Raw genomic sequence first — 20,064 nt, 5'->3', positions numbered from 1 at the left:
AAAATTGAATTCCCTGACTTTTCCTTGAATTTTGACCGATTCTTAAAATTCCCTGACATTGCCCTGACTTTTTAAACCCATTTTTAAATTCCCTGACGTGTGACAACCCTGTTTAGTAATTAAATGGTTATATAAAAAAATTAAATCAGCTAATTGTTTCAATTTTTGATGCCGGTAAAAATTGATTGTTTAAAGTCAATTCCATCGTTAAGAGATACTTAAAACGTCTTTCTAAATTAGATAAAGGTAAGTCCTATCAACCGAGTAAAAAATCAATTTGCATAATTAATAGCCGTCATAGAACTATTTTGAATTATACCCCAACTGAGAATCGAGACAGACAGATACATTTGTATAAACATTCAAAAACCAGTTTAACCGTTTATTAAGACTTATTTAAGCGAATATTTGACGTTATTGACACGGCCAATTCGTAAATTACTACAAATAACACCGTGTTTCCTAAGAAACAACTCGTGACCAGTTTCGGACGCCTGTCATAGGTGCAATTGGGGACAAGGGTATTCAAACCGCTTCATTAAAAGGGTGACATCGAGGGCTTTATTTTTTATTGGAAGGAGCGAAAATGAGTGATTCATAAAAACGTCCATCGACTCTTTGACGATATTTCAAAACCGAATAAACGGGAGAGTTACAAAAGGCGAAGAGGCCTGGGAACGCGCGAATTTGACAAAAAATAAAGCTATCTCGATAGCGGCGTTGGGAATGGAGTTGGAATGCTGTTGACCCCTGGCGCCATTGAGTCTGCTCGCTATCTGGCCAAACCGGCCCCGTCGGGCCATCGCGTTTTTTTCCTTTCCAAGGAGGCCGGGGACGTTGACCTGGCACTGGTCATCCCACACGAGTTGGCCCCTCGGGTCAGAACAATCCGCCTTTCGTAGGGCTTCCTCCTCCTTCTCAGGTATCCCAGGCCTCGTCCCCCGCTGGCTATTGTGAAAGAGGGCCAGACGACGGGAGCCTAGATTTCTTTTCGGCCAAGAGAGACGGAGAGAGAGAGATTACAGATGGCGAGTCGGGAGGGTCAGCAGCCAGGGAATGCACCTGCGAACCGCCAGGCGCAGGTGAGGGACAGTCCGGAGAGGTATCCCCGCAGCCCCAAAGGCGTCTTCCACGTTACCACGAGAAGAACAGACGAAGACCGAAGCGTTTATTAAAACGCCGCTTTTGGATTCCTCTTGTTTCTGTTACGGATTAATGAGTTAATGGTCAAAAGTGATTAATGACAGACGTTGTCAAGGGGGAGAAAACCTCGTCACGGTATCACTTCCGTATTAGCGATTAACCAAAACAAGGTATCCGCGGGGTCACGGGTATACACCCACGCGACATTTCGTTACGAGTTGGGGTAAAAGTTTTCACGATAGATAAAGATTTATAAGATTTAGCTTAGCAAACGAGTATTTTTCCAATTGACGTAATTTAAGATGTTTCACGATTGTGGAGAAATAATGTTTAAAAAAAATGGAACCCAATTACTCGTGACAAAGATCAATGTTTCTTTTATAAAGATAATCACACTTATTTCGCGAAACTTTGAGTGGTTACCAAAACTACACAAACGTAATAATTCGAAATAAAATAAAGGATATTATCAAATAAATTTAAAATTAAATAAAACTTATATCTACAACACAGGGTTGGCTGATTTAAATCAACTTGATTTAAATCAAATTTCATAAAGTATTTTTGAAAAAGAAAAAACCTCGCCAATTGCTATAATTTAGGTTTAAATATAATCTTTCTCGTACTTCCCCCCTAATGTTGCGTCAGATTCTACCTGTGGGTGGAGATTCCGCCGAATTTTTTTTGAAATAGGTTTTAAAAAATAAAAACTTCTATATGATTATTAGCTTAATTTTAATAAATTCATTATACATATTAGTCTTTAAAAATTAAATCATATTTGTTTTAGGTAAAATTATGATACTAAATTATATTAAACTTTGAATTTTTATTAAAATCAAATAAATCAAAAAATCAATAAAAATCCGATTTAAATAAAAAAAATCGATTAATTTGTTTTTTTTTTAATTGAGTCAAATATCAATAAGGTGAGTTGGCGACTCACGAGTTCGGCGTGTTTTAAACTGCTGGGGGTGGTGCTTCGGATGAAAGAGGAAGTCGAGTTTAGGATTAAAATTGTGATTGATTGGCGTGACGCTTTTCACGCTTCAGACGTTGATTATTTATTAAGACGTAACACCGGCGGTGTTTCTTTCGGAGGCTCGTTGTATTATCATTATTATTATTAGTGTTGTAAGTCGGAAAATTTTCCGGAAAATGACCGAGGCCTTTTTTCCGGAAAAATTTCCGTATTTTTCCGAAAAAAAATAAAAACAAGTTTTCATTCCATGATTAGTCTATTATATTGTTTGCAAATTGAAATAAAGCGGTATTTTCGCCTCATTTTTTCGAATCTGAAAGTAAAACTAAACCTCTAGACTAGTTTAAACTGATTAACAATGTAACGCTATTAATGTTTTGTAGTATGTTTACTGATATTAGACATTTTATATCGATAAAAAGTTAAAAACATTAAAAACCCTTAAAAGGTAATTTATGTTTCAAATTTTTATTTTTCCGATTTGCGGAAAATTTTCCGCATTTTATTTTTCCGGAAAATTAACAACACTAATTATTATTAAAGCCTTAAAAAGAAAAAACTTACTCCCCGAGTTCAAATGTTTTCATTTTAAATCGCATTTATCAGAGGAGTGAGAATTGGCCTTTGTGGCGTTTCATTCGTAGTACTCGGAGGTCGGCAATAAGGGCGACACGTATCAATCAGTGGCGAAATCCACTCGCCGGGCCGAGCGCGAATACCCTGACCTTTTTTCCCAAAACTAGTCCGAGTCGCCAAAGGAAAGATAACTGGTATCCTTGGTCAATAGTAGAGCTCCGATTTAGAACCGATATTTCATGATCTCCGCGCCAAATAAAATATTAAAAAAAAGGGTATCTACACCGCGCGGCGACCTAATTTCGACTTATCGGGACGTGGATAATAAGAAAGAAAAAGTACTTGCGAAATTTTCAATCGGGTGCCGACTACGCGTTCTTTTCGTAAAAAAAGATTCAATCGTAGGTCAACCGAAAAATTAAGTACTCTCACGAATTGAGAAATCGTTTAGGTTTGACCAAATAAATTTAAACGTTAGCAGGGTGACCAGGGAAAGGCTTGGAAAATTTTATAGGAAAAATAGGAATTTTAGAGCCGAATTATAGGAAAATATAGAAATAGAAATAAGCAAATTATAGGAAAATATATAAAACTAAATAGGAAACTATATATAGGAAAATAATAAGGTAATTATTGCATATCGGAATCACCTAGAATATTGAGAATTTTTTGTACACTGCTTTCTTGCATTATTGGATCACTCAGCGGATTTACAAAGCCCGCATATTTCAAGATTTGGTTCGAAAGTGGCAGTTTTTTCACTAGATGTTCTATGACACGTACTTAAAAAAATATCTCATTTTTAAAAGATCGTGAAATTATAGGAAAATATAGGAAAATGGGTGAAAATAAAGGAATTTATAGAAAGGCATTAAAAATAATGGAAAATATAGGAAATATGGTCACCCTGCGTTAGCCTTCGAATCTAGGGATATACATTTGGTTTTAAATATCCCTAAACAAGTGGACAATAATAGTGGCTGTGTTTAGGTGGAAAGTTGCCAAGGACCCAGTGTTTCTAAAGGCCTCGTACGGGGATAAAATCTCAAGGTGATTTGGGGAAATCTGAAAGTAATTTTCAAATTTCAACATTTTGAGAAATATCCGACTCCTCGACAAAAAGTGTCGACCATCGGAATTTGATCGGTGTTCTTTGGGAATGACCCCTCCGAATCAAATTACGGTCCGAAGCCAGTGACGACCACTACGTGGCCCGGGCCGGGTGGCTAAAATTAGGGGGAAGAGGAATAAGAGGTTACGCGCGGGGCACGTGGGGGGGGGGGGGGCGAGCGAATGGTGCATGGGGCAGGTGCTGTCTGCGGGACGAGGCGAAACTGCGGACAAGCTGGTTCGCGAATCTTTTCCCACACAGTCACGCCACTGTCCACCCCTCCCCTCCCCTCCATCTCTGGTCCACCACACACGATATTCACCCCCCCCCCCTCATTGCCATCCGAAGACTTCAAAGTTCTTAACTGTCGGCCCGGGGCGGCAATCTGGCTGACCCTGAACCAAGCCACTTTTTTCATACTCTTTTATTTTATTTTTAAGATATGGCTGGACCAAACCGACTTATTCTTGGGAGTTATTTTTTTTTTGTCTTCCTCGGCATGGTCGTTAAACGCACCCTGTGATAATAGACCTACTGGCGCAACGAAAGAGAAAATATTTTACCCAAGAAAGGCGTCAGTTTAATTTCCCGCAAATGGTTGTCAATTCCCAGAATAAAGCCGATTGCTCGCCACCTCACCTGACAATTACAGCGACCCAGGACAACTGAGCTATATATCTATCGGACTGGCAGAGTTGCCAGATGGGTGGTTTTCCCGCCCGATTAGACTCCTTTTCAAAACGCTTTGCCGGGGCAGTGTTGCCAAATCGTGGGATAAATGCCATATCGTGTGATTTTTAATGGACATTTTTGGGAAATAGGATAAAGGGATTTTTTAACCAATTTAAAGGGTTTCATGGGATTTTCCATTTTTTGAGGAATTTTCGAGGGTCAATTGAACTTTTCCAACTTCAAACCACAACCTTGCCATTTTGAACTGCATAGCTCTAAAAATATTCCATAAAAAAATTAAATTTTTGAAGTAAAATCTATACGAAAACCAAAATTATTTATGTCTCAAAACCTTGAGGCTATTTTCCGAGGAGTTTTCATGAATGGAAGGGGGTATGGGCATTGGGCTGTTTTTAGATGGTAAGTGTGGGATTTTCGGGTTTCGAACATTGGCAACACTGTGCCGGGGGAAAGGCTTGGGCGAGAGGCTTATGGAATAGTTATGCCGTAAAATGTGTAAACGAGGTGATAGCGGCATCGCGGAAGTTCAGAGGGTAAAAAATACGAGTGACTACCCTAATATTAGACCACAAAATAAAAAATGTACTTGTTTTGGTTTGGCTATTGCTTATATATAACAATTATTTGACAAAAAATTAACGATTCTATTTTGTGAAAATTTGACTATAAAATGTGCAAGAACAGGCGATTAAATAAGATCCTCTTTGACTGTCTTGCCCCCTGTGGGAAAATGCTGTCAGATCTATGCATAGAAAATTATCAGCTTTGGCAATATAAAGAGAAACAGGAATCTATACTTCTACTTGGAATGCTTATCGCGGTAGATTTTCGTCTCTATGTGGCTGACGGTTTTTTTTGACGTCACTGTGTTAACTTAACCAACAACAACGTGAGAGGGGAGCACGCGCATAGGGGATTTTTTCTCTCGTAGGCGGGGCCAAAGCCGTCAGAGTGATCTTACCATACGCGATACGGCAGGATAAGCATTCCAACTAGAGGTATGGATTCCTGGGATAAACCATAGACAAACCTGTTGTATGTCCAGTCGACTATGAATGATCTTTTATTTAAAGGAATATTTGGGCTATTTTTCGAATAAACATTTTTGGCTGCGAGCCCTTTTTTGAGCTTGTTTAGTTTTCGATTAATATCCCTGGCAGACTGGTTCGACAGAAAGGACACGGGGTTTAATAGACCAAGAACCAGTTTGGTTCCGAATCGAATGATATCATAAGGCACCCCCACTCTTTATATTTCGCGATTTCTATACGAATAAAGGATATGACAAACAACGATGTAACGCGGTCTTTGTTCTTAAAACTGCTCCCCTTCGTGATAAAATATTATCATCCGATTTCTACATCTTGTTTTAAATTTCCGTAACTGGGCCATTTTCCTTTACCATTTTCGTTCCGAAAATTAATTGAGAAAATAACCGATATCACGTGTAATATTTAATTTTGATATCGCCAGGGTACGACCAAATGATTACGCAGTTTTCCCCGTATTTCGTAAAAGCGAGTTAGCCCCTAATCACAAAAAAACTACATTTTGTTATCTATATACGATAAATAAATTATCGTTTAATATCAAACAATAAATTTAATTTTATTGGGAAATTGATCTATAATTGATGTCTTGTTTTAAGAAAAACAAGAACTGGATGATTTAAATTGATCCTTTAGAAGAGTGAAATTTGAGGGGAAAACTTTATCATCGGTTAATCTTAATTTCTAGTTACCAAATTATGTCAATACCCCTTTTCCCCCAGGGGCTTCCTTAGAAGGTTTCCTTTTTGTGGTAAATATTTGTCCAATATTCTTCCAAATTGCTTTTATTATTAAAATAAGTTTACTAAAAATTGACAAATTTGTGAAATTAAAGATTGAAGAAAAAATTTAATCTCTAATTGGTTTTGTGTTCGGTCACTTACATAATTTAATAACTAGAAATTTGTAGTTTATGTAAAAATTGTGTGAAATTGAACTTTGAAGTAATTTATTAATTTTGAATTGGATTTGTTTTAGTTATATTAGACAAATTAAACTAGTCCTCGAAATCGGAAAAACTTGCAGCTGAGTAACTTTCTTCCGTACAATCTACACTCCTACGAATTATCCCTACGTAGATTAACCTGTCTATAATCTGCTAAATTTGAGTTATTAAATTATGATAAAAATTTACAAATTTATTAGGTTATTAAACTAGAATTGGTAATAGCATAACAAACTGTTATATATGTTAAATTATGTCAAAAATATGCAAAATTTCTGGAAATTAAAAAGTTTAGAAGAATTAATTAAATGTTGAATTGGTTATCGCCTTGGGTCACTTATATAAAGCGCTCACGCCAGTAGTGGTGAAAAGTGGTAACCGTCGAAATAGAGCTAAGGGAACACTGGGGCCACATTGGTCGTGACGCAACGAGGTGAGGGTTAGTGCGTTACTCGCCACCGAGTTCGACCTGTTCTAAAAGCCACTCGTAAATTTATCTCACGCAACAGTAAGAGGGAATATTATTCTCCAACTAGAGCTGAAAAAGCTGCGAAGGGAGGGGGGGGGGGACAACGCCAAAAAAAAACGCCGCATGTTGTATGACAAGTGTCGCAACTCCCTTCAGTATATCACGTTTTCGTATCCCTGACTCCGGCCTATTAGTATGCAACCATCAAACCGTCGACGCCATATCCCCCCTCCGCGTACGCTTCATCGAACACTACCGCGGGAAAGCCGGGGTCGAGTACAGTCTTCATTACCCGTACGCGATCGCGACTAGCAGCTGGACTTTGGGCGCGGGTATAATGATAAAGACTCGTTCAGACGGCTCTTCGCTACCGAAACCGAAATTAAAAACTTCGAAATGATCCCTGATTTGGGACAAGTCATTAAAATTAATTTTTCACGATTAGGTACGATTAATTTGAAAGCGAGAAATAGTTTCAGTAAATTAAAATTCGTTAAAGATACGGGTTCGAGTCGCGTTACTGTTAATGTAAATCAATCAAATTCTCTCACGTTTGCGAATCAAATATGAAATATATTGAAAAAACATTCAAATTGGTACGTTAAGGGCAAAGGTCAAGCGAGACGAGATACGTGACTTCTGAAATAATTGTTTTTTACGCTAGACTGATTACTTAATTTTTAATACACTTAAAACTAAAAACTTTAACTAATAAATGTTAATAAATTGTTGTTAATCGATACAAATATTTTTCTGAAATATACTTTTAGACACGATTGACGTTTGCACCCTAAGAATGTACAAGTAGCTAAAGTTGGAAATGATAAAATATGTAGCATCTTTGTCGAACTACACAAAACCAAAAATAATTCGAATGGAATGGTGAAAAACCATTCCAAAATAGCTTTAATGAAGTTAAGTAATTTAAAATTGATCGATTATTTGAAAGATTTCAAAGGCCAGATCGAATTAACCGCACGTATTTGACCTAAATAAGGCAGCTTCAATAATCAGAGTCTGTAGCTTTGACGATGGACTCCGCGATAGTTTCCGTGTTGCTTTCTCAATTGGCAGATAACATTGGAGACATAGCGATTTGCAAAGTAATAGCAGCACGATGAATAGATTTAGCAATAATATGAAACAGATTTCAGTGAAGTGAGAAAATATCGCATCTAGCGTTACAAAAGTACTACAGTTATCGGTAATTTTATGAACTAAAAACTGGACAAATTGATAAACTAAAAACTGGACAAATTGATAAACTAAAAACTGGACAAATTGATAAACTAAAAACTGGACAAATTGATAAACTAAAAACTGGACAAATTGATAAACTAAGAACTGGATAATTATATAAACCAAAAAATGGATAACTTGATAAACCAAAAAATGGATAACTTGATAAACCAAAAACTGGATAACTTGATAAACTAAAAACTGGATAACTTGATGAACTAAAAACTGGATAACTTGATAAACTAAAAACTTTATAATTATATAAACCAAAAACTGGATAATTTGATAAACCAAAAACTGGATAATTAAACCAAAAACTGAGTAATTATAATTTAAACACTGGGTAATTATAATTTAAACACTGAGTAATTATAATTTAAACACTGAGTAATTATAAAATAAAAACTGGGTAATGATAAAAATCTAAACAATTCTCAAGAGGTTTCCCCACTGTAGCAAACGGGCGAAGGGGGGTGGGGAAATACCTGCCAACGATAATCGGATACGTACTAAATATCACACAACGACGAAAAAAGTGAGATAAATTGAAGTTACATCCGGACGATTTAAGGAAGAGATGGTTTATTCTTGGAAACCACCGTCGAAAATAAAAAACGGGATAAACCCGAGAGAAATAAACGTGTTTCCAAACGGACAATCTCAATGGATAACCGATAAAAAATCCCATTTTATACACCTCTTATTTAAAGTCGCCATGGGAGAGAACAGATATAGAGGGGGGGGGGCAGGATGGCTGGTCGCTGTTATCCCCCCCCCCCCTTAAGAAAGGAGCAACTTTAGGTCGCGCTGCCGGACTGTGGCTTGGAGAGTACAGAAAGGACCGGTTAGACTTCTACGGGAAGAGGGAGAGAGTTGCAAGGGTGCTTGACCCGCTTATACCCGCTAAAACCTTCAAATATATATTTTAAAAAAATGTACCCTAACTGCACCCCGCCAATTGCCATCAGCTCCGTTTTTATTCCAACTCGGGTCGACTTTGGTTGGAATACCCACAGCGCGATCTGGTGGATGGTGGTAGAGGCGCCGATTCCACCCCCGACACATCCGGGGGGACATCCCGGGGTGGCTCAGGAAAGAATCTTCTGGGTTGGGACCACCTTCCACTTTGCCCTTTGAAGATGTTTTATCGCGGAATTCGATTAGAGAATATAAACATTGATGGAATTACGCGTTGAGTTCGCCACCAAATCAACGCTGGGAAAGAAGTTTTAGCGGGTTGCCTATATATTATGTAACGCGAGGCTGATCCTCGGATCGTCTTCTACGATCGGGGTCATCACGATTGACCTCTTCTCGTCACTAAACGCGGAGCCCACTCTGCTGCCATTCATTTCGACGCGCCGATCGGGTTTCGCGCTTTTTCCGGCTTATTATTGAATCTTTTGTTTTATTTGGAACGAGACACGATTTGGTTTGTACGGTTATTTCATTAAAAAAAGGGCCCGCGATCCACTCACGCCGTTAAACTTAATCGTACCTAGTTTTTATTCGGATTACAAGATGGAAGTCGAGTTCGAAAAGGTTATATCAATGTTTTTCTTATCTGATTTTAGATAACATCCATTGTTTTTGTAATTTGTTGTTGAAATCTTGTTAATTTTCGTGTACTTATAACAGGGTTGCCACAAAATTTTCAGATTAAAATTCTCGGTTTTCTCTGAACATTTTAAGCAAAGACTATATATACGCTTCACTTACTAGACAGGCGTGTTCTATGGCTGAACTTGCATACCGATTGTGGCTCCATCTCGACGCTGGTCAAAATTTTCCCCTAGCTTGTGCTGTGTTACTAGTGGCGCCTCTAGCCGCGGGTCCAAATATTAACCCAGCTTTTATAGTGCTACAGAGGTGTTAACAGGCTTTTCGTAGGAACACGCCTGTCTAGTAAGCGAAGCGTATATTATATAGTCTTTAATTTTAAGAGATGTCCCCGACTTTTTAAGGTAAAAATATTTATTTTATATTTTACTTTTATCAGAAGTTAATAAATTTGAATGGATTTAGAGTTCAGTAAAAAACGTATTGCAATGTTGAAAAAAATTAGCCAGACTTTCAAGGAAATAAATGATAATCAAAGAATTTGTCATAAAAATAGAGTAAAATTACCTTCAAAAAGTGTCAAGAGAAAATCTAATTCCCTGGCTTTCCCCTGACCTTATTTAAATTCTTATAATAATTCTGGCTGACCTTTCCTTGACTTTTAAGGCCCATTTTTAAATTCCCCGACTTTTCCCTGACGTGTGGCAACCCTGTATAAGATCAACAATGGGACGCGTGTCCAACGGACTAACTTCAAATTCACAATAGACTCAAAGTTAAGCGAAAGTTTCAAACCAGTTCAATGGTTGACGTGGTAAGTTAAAAAAAAACTGGATGATGTAAAAATATATAAAAAAATCGGTTAAATTGTAGAGTGTCTCTATTCTGTTTTTGGGTCGAAGACGACACGCGCCTAATGGACCGAAGACTTACTCTCTCTCTCTTCAGGAATCCTAAGGCCCAAGTCAACAACTAAGGGCTCCCAGCCGCCCAGCGAAACGGGACCCGATCCGCCGTTCCTCGTCTAGTTACAGATGAATGCGGCCGAAGACGAAGACCAAGGCTTCGACCAAAATGACGACAATGGTCTTCTTCGTGGAAAAAAAAAATATATATATAACTTCGGCGATCTCTTGGCGATAACTTTTCTTTTTAAAAACAGGATGGCAGTCCCTCCGTAAGCCAGCGGCCTTGTCTCTCTCGGCTGGTGGCTGGCCGATGCCTCGCGTCCCCCGCCGTCCTTGGTCAACCGGACCGTGCAAAAAAAGACGAAGGGGCCCTAATAATGTCCATCTCCTTCTCTCTATCTCTTACAGCGGTACCACCGCCATCACTCGAAGTCTTAGTTGGGCGGATACAATCGGGAGAATAGCCGTTCAAGCAAAGAAAAACTTTGGGAACAACGCCACCCACAAAATTTCAGATTCCCCCTCTACAAAAATGCCACCACAGATTTCAAAGCGTAAAAAACGGAGACCCGGTCGCATTGAGGAATTTTCGGTTGACCATTGCTTGTAGATAGTTATATCATACCACCTAAACCGATGGTACCACTTTTTCAGAGGCTACAGTCACCCAAAATATCAAAATTATACGATAATATAAGGTGGTTTCTTTTCGCTTGTTCCAGGATTTTGGAGTAGGGTAAGACGAGTAACGCTATGACGTCATTTTACTCCGATTCTGTGGTGACAAATAGTAGCTGAAAACTATTCGTGAGTTCTGAACCGTTCAACCAGTCCCCATGCGCACTATTCGGCAAAAAAAATTCTAGAACTACCCAAATGCAAACTATTCGCAGACAAGAACCTCTTGTTGAACCGTTCGGAACCGTTCTAAATGGTACCTGCTCAAGAGCAAGTACTGGTCGGAACTCAAGGTTGAAATCTCTAAAATTCGTCTGCACATCGGGCTGCGTACGTCAAATCGTACGAATCACAACTATTCGTACAGAAGTTCTGAACTATCCAGAACTTTTGCGTGACGTTACAGCTCAGTCCTAGGCCGTTCTCTTAACGGTTCAGAACTCACGAATAGTTTTCAGCTAGTTTAAGTCAAAGTAAAAATGTTTTCCGAAATGGCTGCCTGTGGCTTTTTTAGCAGATAAATTCTGGCTAGCAGACGACAAAATCCGATTTACTCATTTACACCTTCTTTTCAGAAGGAGTAACAAGAGTAGCTCTAATACTCCGGACCAAGCGAATAGTTCGTGGGGCGGAGTAATTCTCAACCACGGAACAGGCGAATAAAACATTTTGGGGTAAAAAGAGTACACTTTTAGTCCGAGAACAGGCGAAAAGAAACCACCAAATATTAAAATATCGAAGTAGTGATAATATTTTAAGACAGATAATAAATGAAACTTGGTCCGCTACGATCAGAAATTCCCAGATGGTCATGCATAAAAGTACCATTTCAGAATTAATTTCAATTCATTTATTTAAATATAAAAATCTTACAATGCCTCAATACAAAGAATTGAAGGCCAAGTCAATAGTGACTTATAGCCATCGAATTTTATATTATTCTTAGTTGTTTTTATTTTATTTTCCGAAAAAATTAATATCATTTTAAATTATAGAAAAATATACGAATTAACTCTGCAACACCAGCTTAAAGATCACTAAACCGTTAAGTCGGTGGTGTTTCGTAAGTTACCACAAAAATTGCGCTGTATTTATCTTCTTAAAACATAATTCTTGATCACAATCGTAGTGGCTAGACTACGAGAATTGACACAGTGAATGTGGGGGTAAAAAGCCGTCCAAAATGGTTGCAGTGCGAACGGGCTCAATTTGCTCGCTCCCCTCTCCGTTCCGAATGAAATCTAATGGCTCGTACAAGACTTCTTGAGGGAGACAAAGTACGATCCAAATTTTTAATGGTTCATCAAGTTACTTCCACTTCTTTAGGCAATCTTTTGTGTTTCCCATTTTCGAAAAATAAAAGAGAAAAAAGACGAGAAATCTTCGTTCGAGGGAAATATCGGAGGAAACGCGCGGAAAAGAACAATGGACGCGCCATTCAACAAATGGGGATAATTTAATCGACGAATAAACGGCTCCCTGTTTTCCGGACAAAACGCTCTCTTCATTATACGACAATTAAAATAATCAATATCAGCTAACAAAAAATACTACCGTAAATGAACCGAAACGCACTTTATATAATCAGCTAGGCTAATACCATATAGGCCCAAGCAGGGTTGCCACAGTTTTTTCACAATCAAATTCCCTTACTTTTTTTAGGTTTTCCCTGACCATCTCCGGAAATTATCCCCGACTTATTTTGTGCCAAGATTTTTTAATTTTTAACCTATATTTTAGAAAAAGTTTATTATTTGTAACCGAACTTAAATTCCCTGATTTTTAGACTAATTTTTAAAATTCCCGACTTCTCCCTGATTTTTATACCCATATTCAAATTCACTGACTTTTCCAGGAATTCCAGGTACCGTGGCAACCCTGCCGAGTCATCTAGCGACTTTAAATGCCTTACACAGGTGGCCGGGTGACAATGTGTAGGAGGGTGGCGGCAAGCTCTTCATGACACGCGAGTCAACAGCTATTAACCCAATCCAAAGGCTCCATTTAAAGTTCTACAGACTCCACGAGATTTTGAGCAGTGCTATGATAGAATTAGTTTCCGCAGAAATAAATTTAAATACCGAACTTTTTTTCAAGCGCAGTTTCCTGGATAAATTAGCAACTGAAATGGGGTTCAACGAGGTGATAAAGGTTGAGAACCACTGATTTAAATCGTCCAGTCCAGACACACAGTGATTTGAAAGTAGCCCGACAAGAAATAATTAATTGGAAACTTCCCAGGTTCAAACGCATCCCTTTATCAAAAGATTTTATTCGTAATTGTTCCATTTCATTCGAACCTCCCCGCCGAGTGCAACTTCGTACTTCAAACGTGAAGCGGGGAATCAGACCAGTTTTAGCGAGGGTCGCGGACTGCCCAAGAAGAAAACAAGCGACCATCGAAATAACCACTCGAGAGAAATTTCCCAAGTGGACGACCACATGCGTACGCGACTGGTCGGCTCTTCTTAAGTACCAGTAAAAACGGGCTCTCCAAAGAGGGACCACACCATCACACTTCAAAATAAAACCCACCAATAGAGACTAAAAACACGTAACGTACGATTTACAAGCGCCCAGCAAAAAAATTCTAGAAATCCCGCAGCCATTGTTTGCCATCTCACACCACCAGGGGTTCAACACGATTACATACAAAGGCGCGTCCCATCCAACAGACTATCTCTCTCTAGCTGGCCTCCAAATTTTAAATGTTTGCTGGCAGATGGACAAGCGGACGTAATACAATAAGTGCTCAAAATCGACCAAACGTTTTACCTAAAAACGCTTTAGGGTCTCTTTTTTCTAGGTACAGACTGAAAGTAAATACGATCCGGGCGGACAAATATAATTTGGCTAAACCGCAAATGGGTGTATAATAAATATAATATAATGCGTGGGTCTAGTCCGAAAATTCGAAGGTTGCGAAAATAAAAAAGAAAATTGAGGAAGTTTTTAATAATGTGGTAAAAAACGCGGAAAAACAAATCAATTCTTTGGACATTTAATATTGCGAAATAAATATTTTCCGTCGTGGTTAATGTTTTTAAGTAAATGAAGTTACGTTACGGTAAGGTTTTTCTACTGATTTATTACGATAAACTCGGGGTTAATTTCTAGATTTATTTTACCAGATTTCAAAAAAGTTTCATGTCAGATTTCTAAATTTTTTTTTTACCAGATTTCTTAATTTTTAATACCCAGATTTAAAAAAAATATATACCCAGATTCCAAAAAATCATTTAATTCCCAGATTTAAAAAAAAATTTCCAAAAACCTTTATACCCAGATTTTTAAAAAAATTTATACCCAGATTTCTAAAATATTTTATACCCGATTTCTAAAATATTTTATACCGTATTTCTAGATTTTTAAACCCGATTTCTAAAACTTTTTATACCCGATATTAAAGCCACACTACATGCAGTAGCTATTGAAATATCGTCAAACCAAGATGACAATATACCCACGTACGTCTGTTATTAAAGTTACCATAATAAAACTATAAGAAAGACTATTGAGCATAAATCGAACAAATAAACTCTAATAACTTTAGGAGAAAAAAAGCTAAAACATAATGGCAATCAAAACCGAAAAAAAAATATTAAACCGCCATTATCGTTTCATCAAAATCGATCAAATCTTCACATGATTGCGTATTTTATTTTTGTAAACTCTCCGATTATCCAAACAGATTCGATAATTTGTCTTGCCTTCTGCGGCGAATCAAGCCAGTAAGCGAACAAAATACGGAGATAGGAAAGCGAAAACTTTGTGATGCGTGGCGAATTACTGAACACAGCAAAAGCGACACAATGAGACTGTTAAAAGCGCGATCGGCAGATACGGGCGGAACAAGTAGCAGACGCTCTTTGCCGAGTTAAATCGACCAATCGAGAAAGCGTTAATGCTTCTCGCCAATTTAACCCTTTTAACTCTCTCTTTTTGCGTGTATCGGAAACCGAAAAATCGAGGGCCCAAAATTTCTAAGTTGATTATCTGTCTGCCAAAATAAACGAGAGATTCGAAGCTAACCTGAAACTTTAATTTAAAGGATAAAAGGATGGGCGAAATCCGGTAAAAAGTGTCAGATCAGGAAGGCGAGAAATTGCGGAATGAAAGTTTGGGGCTTCTTTCTCGATAAAAGAAAGGAAAAATCCGATAGTCCTCAATTGTGCCTTTTTAAATTGACGCGGCCCCCTTCTCTTTGAAAGAGTGGAAGCCTAATTAGGCTGGCAGCGCGCTAGAAGGGTTAATCACTCATAAAACAGCCCGCTTCGATAAGCGCGGCTCCCTCTTTCGGTTACTTTCCGAGATTTGCCAAGTTCTATATGGCCAGCCGGAATAAAAGTATCGCGAGTAATTATGCAGACGATTTTTAGCCAAAGAAAACACAAAAGATCAGAGGAGAAGAGAGAATGGAAGGGGACAAACCCCTTCGTCGTGAAAAGGAAACCTTCACGGGGAAAAAACCCCACTGCCGAGTGCCGATTCAGATGGCGAGATTAAATAAGTTTTCGTTTAACTTGCGAACCGAAATCCAATAAAGGGGAAATTTAGAATTGTCAAATGTTTTTTTTTTGGTTACTTCAAACATCTTGAATTGTTCCAGACAGTGGGTGTTTCTGATACGCCTGACACAAATTAATGGGTTTCTTTATGTTGAAACTAAAAAGTTTGATGTGTTTCGCTTGTTGTGAATCTTAAAAGTGTACATTTTTTACCCTAAATCCAGGATTATTTACAGGTTAACCAAGATTTGAAAATATTTTTTTATTTCAATAAAATCTATGATTTTTGTTGCCTGGGCCATGATTTCGATGATAAATTTCATGATTATGAAAGTTTTCTTGATTGTTGATAGTTCACAGATTTCTTCCCGCCGCGCAATTATCCTGGTGGTAGGCCAACCGCAGAACACGTTGGCCTACCACCAGGATAATTGCGCGGTGGGAAGAAAACTTTAAGGAAAACAGGCAGAATAAATCCTAGGCCGTTAAGATTTTGAAATAGCTTCATTGATTTTTCCTTCATTTGAGTAATCGATTTTTTTTTAAGTTACACCAGATATTTCCAGTGGCTGGTTAATTTATTGGCAGATAAAGTTTAATTTAGAGTAGAAAGAGTACACTTTTTAGTCTCAGAACAGGCTAAAAGAATTCGCCCCACTTAAGCCACGGTCACACTAGTGCTTAAAACCCAGTTTAGGCCGGTTTGAATGCCAATTTTGACCGCCGACGATAATTCTTGGTTCACACGTGCGAAATCGCTTCACCCTGTTCGCTTGAAGGTCTAGGTTTTCTTCTGCCTGTCATCCTTTAAATTTATTTTCGTTCCAAGCAAATACCCTGGTGGTAAGCCAACGTGTTCTGCTGTTGGCCCTCCAGAAGAAAACCTAGGCTTTTAAAGGCCGACTACATATTTATTAGGTTTACTCCGTTTCTCACTGGTAGTTGGCTGCTTGCATAGCACATGTGTCTTGCAGCGAGCCAGCTTCCAGTGAAAGACAGAGTAAACCAAATAACTTTGTAGTCGGCCTTTAACGTAATTTCAAATTATGACCAAATTATTAAAATACTAAAATGTATCCCAAAACAATTAGTTAATCATGTTTACTATACATACAGTAACATTATTTGACATTATTTAGAATTTTATCCCCATAATTGTGGAAATTAGGAGCATTTGGACTTCCCCGCCTTGTCGTTTTGAAAGCGATTCTAAGCGAACCGACTTGGACGAGTTGCTTCCCGAACCAACACGAAAATTAGTTATCTAAAACCAAGTGATTATAGGGGTAAGTGTGCTTTAGTTGAGGGTTATGAAAATGTTCAATTTTATTTAAAAGATAAAACTTTGTTTTTGGGTACAGATGTCATTTCGACATTTAATGACCAAAACATTTGGTGACAAAATACAACGTGAATAGACCAAAACAAACCCGCGTTAGTGTCACGGTGACGTTTTTCTGGGTCAGGAACGCGTAGACGAAACGCCGCAAACGGGAATAAACCTTGAACCCATCTGATAAAACCTCCCAAAGCGGCCGAACAACAAATCCATTAACTATATAGAACAAAACTGGGCGAACAATCTCGCTTTTAGTTTCGCGTAGTTAACGCGTTCGGGGAACAAAAAGACGCGCCTCCAAATTACGCGATATTTTTTCGCGCACGAAGAAACCAAATCGGAACTATTCGGAGGAGCCCGGCTCCCCAAACACGAAAATAGCCGAGTCACCACCCTCGTTGCAAAACGCAGTTACGGGTATTTACGCGCGAGTAACGATAAAGAAAACGAAAGCGCGACACACGCACCACGTGCTCGACCCCAATTTTTGAAGCCGCCATTTTCGTCGAGCTCGAAACAATCCCGCTTGTCCGATACATTAGCGCGCTCGGAATAATTCCCTCTCGATATTCTATATAGCCGAAGTGTGTCCTACTTTTTACGGCGGAGGGAGATGAGCGCGAAGACCGTCGCGCGGTTGTCACAGCGACTGTCATTGTCTCGATTCCCTCCGCGCGTGCCGTTATTCCCGCGGATAACGGACAAACGCGGAATGCAGTCTTATCAAAGCGCGCCCAATAAATACGCGACCAAGGTCCTTGAAAAAAATTCCTTTATCATTTACGGATACTCCAGCTGACAGTTCCGATAAAGCCCCAGAGATGGCGCAGTTTCACTTGGGAGAAATAGAAACGTGACGTAAGTCGATCGGCGTTGAAATTTGTTACGGCTTCCTAAGATGAAATAATTTTGGCGCGAAACGAAAATCGCGTTGGTAGGCTGGCTTTGTTTTCGCGCCATAGAGGGGGCTATTGTGGTCGAACCGCTAGATAATAGAGCGCGCGAGGGCAGAGTTCTACCAAATTGGGTCACCGCGAAAGAGATACGTCTATACAATCACCTTTTACGGGGGAACTTTTGTTTGAACGCTAAATACAATGTCTCATTTTGCGGCGAGCTAAATCTTATTTCAACAAGAGATAAAAGTAATAAACTATTATAAAAGTCACGAATAACTACGAGGAATCGACCTATGACCCGACCCACCGCGATCCAGTTTATTTAAATATTTTTTTTTCAAAAAAAATATATACAAAATGTTAATCACGTTGAGTTATATTAAAACAACCGAGATAATAATGTTTATCCCGATAATATTATCCTCGTTTAGGCGCTGTTGAGGAAATGAAAAAAAAAAAAAAACAACCCATCAACACGGTTAATTACTTTAGTAATTAATTTCGCGTTACCCTTAAAACTATAATCACAAACCATTTTACGAGGCATGTCAACACCTAATAGACATTCGTAGTCCTTTTTATGACATTGACGAAATGCGGATTGGGACATAAAAGACGGTTTAAAAGGCGCGCGGTAATTAAAAAGACCATTAATAATCAAGTTGTCTTAGGTTTTTGGAAAACCCTCAATTTCTCTTTAGAGTCTTGAGAAACACGGAAACAGGTTGCGCGAGATCGCAATTTAAATGTTGAAACGTTAAGGGTTGTGAAAAATGAGATCTAAGGCGCTCTTAAGTTAACTAGTAATTTTTGACTGAAAGGTAAATACAACTGACAGTGAGTTAGTGGCTGGCGTGCTTGGCATAACATTAACGGGATTAGGCAAGACCCCGTACGATCGCAACATTAGAGGATAGCTCCGGGTCTTCGAGGGTAAAATACCGTCGCCGTCTCAATAAAACGAACAATACATTTAACAGGGGGAGGATTGGCATACAGCGACATCTATCCTTAGTCGCGGAAAACGCGTATCGGATTACGGAGGGGGCACCCGCATCTTAGCTCCACCTCTAAGCAGATAGATGAAAGATAAGCTAATACTATTAAGCTAATTCAAGAGTGTTTAACGTACGTCTTTTCTATTAGGTGGTAGTTCCTTCTCCCTATTAATAAAACGAGGGAGCGGTTAAACGTTACGCGCGCCATCTATCCGTCCGACAAAGCGATAAAATTGAAAAATTCATTATTAGATTTTTAACCGCAGACGAGAAACGAATAATTTTTATTCCGAAAAACGAACGAATTATTTTGGAGCTCGGCCAAACGCAACAAGTGTAAAGGGGGGGGGGTGACGACGTCGCGGAGAGAGGGGGGGGCTAGTCTGGCTGGCCTATCTGAAAGGCGCGAGATGTTTCAGACGGCGGAGCGGAGCGTGTTTGGGCTAACAAAGCAGACAGTCAGTTACGCAGGGATTTTCGCGTTCCTGGAAAAATGTTGAAAGAATAAACCTATATGCTTTTTCTTTATTTTTATATCGTACGTTTTTCGTTGATTTTCAGCACGGCCCATTCCGGCAGGGGTGAAGTCCGCGTACATGGAAATGAGTTGGCCAGAAAAAGCCATTTCATCACGAGGATCCCGCCGTTGCTGACCCTGGTTTTATGATATAGGAGAGACGCCAAGGGGGGGGGGGGGAGTTGGAAAACGTTACGCGGAATTTCTGGGGGCAATAAAACGTATTTAAAACGGTACGCGCGGCTTCTATAATAGATGGCGCCGTGAATCCGGCGGACTTTACAGAGTAAAACGTGACTAACGCCGACCTATTTCTATAAATAAATACCTCGAAATGCTATTGTTTTCGTTCCCTTTTACGGATAGGCCTTTGAATTCTATATATTTTCGTTTTTCCGCGATATTTAAGACAACGAGAGCCACCAATCTAACCAATCACCGGTGATTAA

The 20,064-nt window shown here is 38.9% G+C and overlaps 1 protein-coding gene across 2 annotated transcripts in view; it reads right to left on the bottom strand.

The window, feature by feature from the left end:
* Positions 1-20,064, bottom strand: part of LOC149936317 (BCL11 transcription factor A-like) — a 148,728-nt gene that overhangs the window by 96,762 nt on the left and 31,902 nt on the right. The window lies entirely within an intron of this gene.

The sequence above is a fragment of the Leiobunum rupestre genome, chromosome 7, assembly GCF_980474605.1.
Source record: "Leiobunum rupestre chromosome 7, qqLeiRupe1.1.hap1, whole genome shotgun sequence".
Taxonomy (NCBI): domain Eukaryota; kingdom Metazoa; phylum Arthropoda; class Arachnida; order Opiliones; family Sclerosomatidae; genus Leiobunum; species Leiobunum rupestre.
This window is presented reverse-complemented; position numbering and strand designations above follow the sequence as displayed.